The following is an 8,953-nucleotide window of genomic DNA, read 5'->3' as shown; positions in this document are numbered from 1 at the left end:
TACAGGACAAAAGAGAAGATGGAGACAAGGGCAGAGAGGGATGATAGAAGAGAGAGTAGATTGGTCACAGGGGCAATTAGAATGCTTGGGTTTGGGAGGGGGGAGGGGAGAAAAGGGGAGAAAATTTGTAACCCAAAATTTTGTGAAAATGAATGTTAAAAATTAAATAAATAAATAAATAAATGATCATGCAAGTCAACATTAGCATTGTTGTCTAGCAGTAATGTAACCACTTCTCTAGTTTCACCTGTAACATCACATTAGTCTGGTCACTTAGGTCAGATAGATTTAATTTTCCTGGAACCTACCTTTCTGCTCTTATACCTGAACTTATTGATAGTATTGTCTGATGGTCACCATCAAATCTGTAGGTCTGCATTCCTAAAACTTAGTGTGTTGAGAGTCTACACCAGCTATCATCATCTCTAGGTTCTATTATTTGTTTCTATACCCTAGAAGTTTGAACAGCTGATATTCTGGACAGGAAGGATTATGCTTTTAGGTTCTGTCCTCTCTTGCTGTCTGAGTTAAGTTTCAGCTCAGTCAGAAGCAAGGTTGTTGGGTTATCTTGTTACAACATCTTCCTCACTGGAAATGTCACTTTTTGAGTCAGTGTCTGGTTCAGACAGTTTTTATATTATGGGTGGGCAGTCTCTTTTAGAATACACTGAGCTAAGTGTCAATTACTTCTTTATTTCTACTCATCAGAGAACCCAATTCACTGTCCTGTGGGCAATAGGTGGCAGTAAATTTGCTTTACAAGACCCCATCGCTCTATAGGACTATTCTATAAAAAGGTAAATTGACTCATCTCTCCATAATTTGGTATGGAGTAGCTTTCCATTGATCTGCTAATGTGTATGTCTTTTGAATACCAAGATTCCTCAGCAAAACTTTATCTGCTTGTTGAAGGACTTGTAAATGAAGTCAGCCATTATACCATTGTTTGGTCCTGTCAGAGCCCTTCTGAGCTGATCATGTAGGCTTTCTTCAGCCTCTCTCAGCAGAGAGATATAATTGTGGGTATTTGTATCCTCTCCATCTTCTGAGACTCCAAAGTACAAGCGATAGGTGGCCATACTTGCCAAACAACAGCAAATATGATATAAAGCTTATGGCATCGTTCTTGGTAGAAATGTATATGTGTACCAAAAATGCCACATTTTTATGACTCCATTGTAATTTTTGTTTTGGTCTCAGTGTTCCTAACATGCTCATTAGTATGTGACTGAAGCACTCAGGCAGTCTGTGACTTTCCCTAGGGATGGTAAGGTATAGCTTTCAACTTCTTGTTACCTGCATTTCTTTGAGCTACTTGTTTGTGTTTGGGTGTGGGGTAGGGGAATGGGAGGGAAGTGGCTAAGTATGTCTGTGCATACCCTGGTAAAATAATCAATCACCACTAAGGTATGTTTTATGTTCTTGCTATCTCCTCCCAGACACAAAATGTCAATTCAAATGTCATTAAATGTCAACAAATTCCAAAGATTTACCAGTTTTATTAAGGGCTTACTATGAGTCCAAAATGTGCTAAGTACTGAGGATATCAGAAAAGGTAAAAAATAGTCCCTGCCCTCAAGAAGATCACTATATATCTATATATCCATACTTATCCATATGTACATATAAACTTGGTACATACCATATACATACGCATGAATTCACTTCCATTTAGTGTGGTTTGGGGTTGCTGGGAACCCCAAAATGTCAAGGTACAGGGCAAGTCTGCCTGGAAAGAATTCAAGTACTCAAGCCTTCTTTCAGAGTAGCAAGGTTTATTGTAACACCAGTAGAGCAGCTAGATTCCTAAAGAATCTGCAGAGTCATGGGTGAAATTGATACTTACGTACAAAAAAAGACAGATCTGAATGAGAGTAAGGAGTGGTAAATAGCCTGGGCTGGGATAGGTGCAGACAGATAAGGAGTCAACTGGTCTGGGCTGAATCAAGAGCTGCTGTGAAAGGACTGTTTAAAAGGATGATTGCATATGCATGTGGGCTGGGCTGGGCCAGATGCCTCTGGTCATACCAGGGACTGGATTTCTGAAATGTGTGGGGAAAACTCAGGGTTCATAAACATATACACCTAGCTTAAGTATATGTGCATACATATACATGTCTGTATAGATGCATATATATATATATATATATATGGTATATATGGTATATGTAATAGGTAGTAAATTAGCATCCATTTACCATACATATACACACATGTACAAATTAGGTATTATATAGCATACATAGAGTACTATATTGGTGCTATAGAGTATATGATAGGTGATACAGTTGATAGGGAACCAGGCCTGGAGTCAGGAAAAGCCAAGTTTAAATCTGGTTTTAGACACTTACTAGCTGTGTGTAAAAGTTATTTAACCTTTGTTTACCTCAGTTTTCTCATCTGTAAAATAGGGATAATAAATATATACATATGTATAGTATATATATGTATGATTATATATATACTATACACATATGTATAGTTTTCGTTATAGTTGGTGGTGGTGGCCCTTCATTTGAAGAAGACTAATGATGTCATGAGAATGATGTCTTGACTTGCTCATGAATTGGATTTGAGAGAAGTAGAACTTCAAAAAGTAATCAGCCTTTCTCTCTCCTCCAGAGTCTTTAGAGTGCAGTGTCAAGACAAAGGTCTAGGAGCTAGCAAAGACCTAGAATGTAGTGGGTGACCTTGACATTTCTAAATTAGGATCTTTCCCAGATCTTGGTTTGTCTAAGGCCACACTCATTCAGTGACTAAGAGCTAGGTAAGAACTGAGACAAAAGATGGCCCAATTTACCATCACAAAAATATGAGTCTGGGAGGGAAAGATCCTAAGAGTTTCTGGTCAGAACAGAAAACAATAATTATTTACACTCATTGTAAGGCCCTGAGGACTCCAAAGTGGACAATACTATCCCCTGGGGGTCACTGGAACACTGCAGGGGTGGTGATGGCAGTAGGAGACTTGGGTGCAACTGGGGGACGTTGAATAAAAATAAAGGGGGCAGTAGAAGCATAAGGAAAGAAGACAAGGTTAGAAATTTTTGAAAAACCATTTGTACCTGTTTTATCTGTTGTTTAATAGTTAAAGTCATAGTGATTACATTATTTTCCAAATAAACACACAAAATGCAAGTTATAACTGATCAGTGGTCAAGTCCAGTAGCAGGTCTCAACAAGCAAGTGTTGGCAGGCCAAAATGTTATGCATTGTCTGTAAGTCCAACATACATCAGCAGGAATATGTGCCTGTAATGACTTTAAAATACGATACCATATGGTTATATGATGCAATATTGCATCATCAAAATTTCAATGCAAGGAAAAAAACTACAAATTTACAATAAATTATTAAATTTAAGACACATCATTTCAAAAATAATGATGCAAATTTCATAAAAACTATTAAATGGTTAAAGAAAAATTTTGGGGGAAGTGCTGAGTAATTTTTTTTAAAGGGGGTGGCAAGTCAAATAAGTTTGGAAACTTTTGTTCTAAGCCATCGAAACCTTAATAGTGAACCACAGAGGCTTGGACTGGGCTATTATTGGTCATTCAATGAAAACCAGAATGATTTGGATTTAAAGGCATAGTCAAGTAGCTCCATTTAAAACACAGTGGGCTTTCTTAAAGCCTGTTTTTTCAGAGCTATATTTCCAAAAATCAAAAATGAAAATTGTACAGAGCAAATATGTGTGTGTATGTATAAAGTTAGCTATATGTGCAGAATCAGTCTGAATGACCCTGTGTTTAAACCTTGCTTAGATTTTGAGTACTAGCACAGTAGGAGATGGGGGGGGCATGGTATGCTAATCCCATCTCTCTTTGATACTTTAATGAGGAAGGAGCTGAGGAGACAGTAATCCCAGCTCCCTATGATTAGGGGTACCAGGCAACATACTTTTACCCTTATGTGGAAGTTGTTTACTCCCATGTATAAAAGTAGCACCTAGTTTATACAGGCTTTCTATATGCAATTACTTGCTGCCTTGATGTGTTAATAAAATATTTTATCTTTCTTTTCCTGAGTTTGCCTTATTGACCAGGGTGAGACCTGAACCAAGATTTCTTCATACACACACACGCAAATGCTCACAAACACACACACACACACAAATATATGCATATATAATGGATTAGCTTCCATTTACTATATATACATATATTTAAAGTAGGGACAGGCTATAGATAATATGTATGTGCTAGATATAATATGCAGTTTACATGTATATGTATGCATATATTCATGTATACACATATACATGTGTATACATACACATGTGTATAAGACATGTGCATCATGAGAAATTAGCTTCTGCTTACTATATATACAGAGATAGTATATACTCTGTGTGTGTGTGTGTGTGTGTGTGTGTGTGTGTGTGTGTGTGTGTAGTAAGCTGAAGCCTGGGAAAGCTCTGCTGCAGAAAGTGAGATTTGAACTGAACCATGATAAAGTCAAAGAAACAAAGTAAAGGTGAGGAGTGACAGCATTCTAGGATGGGGTCAGTTAGGGAAAGGCTTAGAGCAGGTGTGTACAATTACAACCCTTGACTTGTGAAAAATGTGGAGGAAAACATCCTTTATTTGTAGAGGAAATCTTTTGGCATACTGCAAGCAGCCCCCAGGACCTTAAGCTGCCTCTGGGGCTGCAAGTTGTGCAGGCCTGGTTTACAGACAGAAAATGATGTGTCATGTGCAAAGAACAGAAAGTTGGAGGGTTCAGCAGCTCATAAATATTTATTCAATGAAAGAAAACAATAAATGACCAAAACAACAACAAAAAGTTTTGCTAGTGTTTATATCTTTTAAATAAGCATAACAAGTTGGTAGCATTTTTCTTTTTATATGAGTCCCACACTTCTTAGTGACATCTGCTGTCATCTCAAGCTAGGAAGATCTTTTTCTTACTAGATCCAGGGTTGTCTCGTGACTTCTGTGTCTAAAATCTTCCTGCACTGCTTTCATGGCCGTAGGATGCTATGTTCTAAGTATCATCACCTGCTTCCTGGTTCTCTTCGTGGGATCCGATAGAAAACTTTGCCTAACTCCAACTTGTTTCAATAGTAGGGTGCTTTCTTGGCAATGGAACTCGAGTCCTTTAACATCACTTTCTTGCTCCTTGGCTTTGCTCAGCCATCTGTTCACACTGCCAGTAATCCGTAGACAACTGAAGCAAAGAAGGTTGGTTCAATGAATCACGGTTTTCATATGTTGCTGGCATGCTGTCTGCTGGAAGAACTGAGTTCTCAGCTACACTTGATCATAGCCCAGCTCTCTGTGCATCACACAGAGCCTTCAGAACTTCTTTCATTATCACCATAGCTCTGGTGACAGCCTTCAGGACAGGGCATTGTCATCAGTGAACCAGCATTTTTACTTTTTTTCTTAATTACAGCCAGCCTTTATTAAGTGCCTACTATGTGCCAGGCACCGTGCTAAGGTCTGCAGCTTCGAAGTAAAGCAAAAGATAGTCCCTATTCTCAAGGAGTTTACAGTCCAATGGGCAAAACAACAGGCAAACATGCATAAATGAGATATAGCCAAGATAAATTGTAAATCTGGTATCAAGTACATGTGATTTTTGAGGTTATTCAGGGGTTTAACAATAGCATCATAGTTCTCAACAAATGTGTGGTGCCAAATCCAAGAAAAATCCTTAGATTGCGAATGTTCTGTGGGCATAGCCAATTCAGGAGTCTTCTTTTCTTTGGGTCAGCACTAATACCTTATTGAGATTTTCCTTCACTTAACAAAACTGACACTGTAATTAATACATTAACAGCTTCTGACCAGTTTCTTTTTGTTAATCTACCATGTCATCAGTCTCTTGTGTTTTTCTAGTGTTCATGCAAAAACAGTGAGGTCATCTAGATACATTGATACTTATAGTTAATTCATATCTCTGATTACTTTCTTCATTTGCCTTTGAAATATGGCAAGAAATTCTGAGATGACTTGGGACATGCACTTTACCTGTCAAATCCAGATGGGCAGATGAAAACATTTGCTTTCTTGTCTTCCTCTGCCACAAGATTTGGAGAGTATGCAATGTGTAAATTGAACACTAAGAACCACCAAATGCCTAACAGATAGTCTAGGGTGTCTTGAACCTTTGGCATGGCATTCTTGTCCCATTTCTGTTCAAAGTCTATAGGAGATGCATATAGGTTGCTAGGCTCAGTGATTATGCTATTGACCAGAAGTTCTTTGAGATGGCTTATGAGGTCTTCCATCACAGAAAAAGGGCTCTTCCTAGATTGTTACTCAAATATTATCAGGTAGTTACTCCAATCTGGGAAAGGTTAATCTTGAGGTACATCCCACATTCTACTTCTGTAACGAAAACACACCTATTCTTTTGTTGAACTTCTGACTCATCAAATCTTTCCATTCATCAGATTCTGGGGCATCACCAAAGTCAAAATTCTTAGGGTCCATTTCTGAGCTGATGCTCACTCCTAACATATGTCCCTCTTCTCCTACAGGTGACTGCACAAGCTGTATGGATAGTCAAAGTGTGCAAGTGTTGAACCCCAGCTTGTTAGTGCCTTACCCTGGTAGTATTGTTTAAAATCCTGATATTAATTTAAATAGACTGGAACTGGTTTCAATTAATGCTAAAACTTGGTGATAATTGGCAGATCTGAACTGAGGAAAGCCTTTCCTGATCCTCCCAACTTCTAGTGCCCTCCAACCCAAAATAAATTGTATTCCACTATTTTGTCTTGAATATATGTGCACTTATTAACTTTATACTTGTTTTATGTACATGTATCTGTATGTACTTATTATCCTTCATCAGAACATAGGCTCGTTGAAGTAAGGACTCTTTAGTTCTTTGTACTTCTATCCACAGTACCTAGCATACTGCCTGACACATAAAAGGTGCTTAATAAGTACTTGTAAAAATAAAAATAGTTCTGTGATTGATTGATTGTCCATACCAGAGCTTTGCTGTCTACCTTCATGTTAACTCCAACAATTTCCTTAGGAAACTTAAGGCTTACTTGATGTATCCCAAGTAGGAGTAGTCTTTGTCACTCAGTGCAAGAAAGGCAGCTAGGTGATATAGTTGGGCCTAAAGTCAGGAAGACCTGAGTTTCAATTCGGGCTGAGACATTTACTGGCCTCATGACTTTGGACAAGTCATTTAACCTCTGTTTGCCTCAGTTTCTTCTACTACAAAATGGGGATATCAATAGCACCTACCTTTCAGGGTTGTTGTGAGGATTCAATGAGTTAATATTTGTGAAGTGCTTAGCACAGTGCCTAGTATATAGCAGACATTATCATTACTATTTAATCCCAGTCTTTTCATAGGCTATAAAAACATTTTTCTAAAATGGCTATCATAGAATGATTAGAATGTATTGATAACTTCAGATTCATTGTCCAGAATAGCCTTGCATTCCCCATTCTCCATCTTTATAAGCCTCACTGCTCAAGGTCTTATAAATCTACATAGAATAAATCCCATAAGGGATCAATAATGATGTAACTCTTATCATTTTGGGGGGTCTGGAATGACCTCCTTCCCTGATCTTATCTCTTTTTCTTAATATAGGTTCTACAGACCTTAGCTTCTGTATCACCAAGGCAGCATTCTCCTTACAAGGGCATACCTTAGCAGTATACTTTCTAGGTATATAAACAGATAATGAAGTTGACACACACGTTGCCAGAGCTAGCTCAATGTTTTGGAGACTCTAAAAGAAAGTGTAGGGGAGAAAAGGCATTAGAATGTCTACAGAACCATTGTGTTGACCTCATTGTTGTATGCCTGTGAATCCTGGACAATATACTAGCACCATGCCTGAAAACTGAATCATTTCCATTTGAATTGTTTTAGGAAGATTCTGAAGATCACCTATCAAGATGAGGTACCAGACACTGAGGCCTTTTTTAGAGCTGAACTGCCAAGCTTTCAAACTCTGCTGCAGAGAGCACAATTCCAATGTGCTGTCCATGTTGTCTGAATGCTGAAAGTATATTTGCCTAAAAGAATATTTTACAGAGAACTCACATAAGGCAAGCACTCACATGGAGGTCAGAAGAAGTGATACATGGACACTCTCACAGTGTCTTTGAAGAACTTTGGAATCAATTGGGAGCCATGGAAAATTCTGACACCAGCATGGCGTGCCTCAAAGAAAGCACTCTGCTCTATGAACAAAGCAAAATTGCAGTAGCTCAAAAGAAATACAAAATACACAAATTTAAAGACATAGCCATTTCAAATGCTCATGAGTTCTATTTGTACCCAACCTGTGGTAGAACCTTCTGAGCTTGTATTAGTCAAATCAGCCACAGACAGACACACTGTACCTTAACGCCAACATATTGGTGTCATTTTGGTCCTCTTCAAGAGAGAAGGACAGCAACCAACAAAGATAGTTCTTCATTTCTGGTTGTATCCTACTGCTGGTATCCTTGTATCAGTTTGTTGTGGTCTTCATTTCCTTGGTCTTTCTTTCCCAGTAATGTGTTTTTGAGCATGGTTCTATGTCTCAAAAGGCTTTCTATGCACCTCCAAATCTGTATTTTCAGCATGGCTTCCTTGCTTTGTTCCCATGGTCCATAAACTAGATAATGTTCCAGAGGCCAACTGAAGTTGAGCCTTCCCAGGGCAAGTCCTTCTTACCAATCTTTTGTCTATCCTCCAACCTGACCAGGAACTGTTCACAATGTCAGATGCTGTCAAATGTCAATAGCAGATAGATACAGTTTAATTTTGGGGCTGTATAGTCTGCTTCCATGTATTCACTCCAGTTGAATGAAATGGAGAAATTGAGAAAAATCTGTTTCCTCAGGGTTTTATTTCACCTTTCTTTCTCCTCTACAGTGAAGCATTCGCATAAATTACAAAATTAGGTAGTTGTTTCCCTTTGTACTCAAGGGTAAAGAGGGCAAATATATCACATACTTGCTGTGGTGTTTTGCCACCACCA

This window comes from Notamacropus eugenii, chromosome 2, assembly GCF_028372415.1.
Source record: "Notamacropus eugenii isolate mMacEug1 chromosome 2, mMacEug1.pri_v2, whole genome shotgun sequence".
NCBI classification, from domain to species: Eukaryota; Metazoa; Chordata; class Mammalia; order Diprotodontia; family Macropodidae; genus Notamacropus; species Notamacropus eugenii.
The sequence above is the reverse complement of the archived record's forward strand: the minus strand, read 5'-3'. Positions refer to the sequence as shown.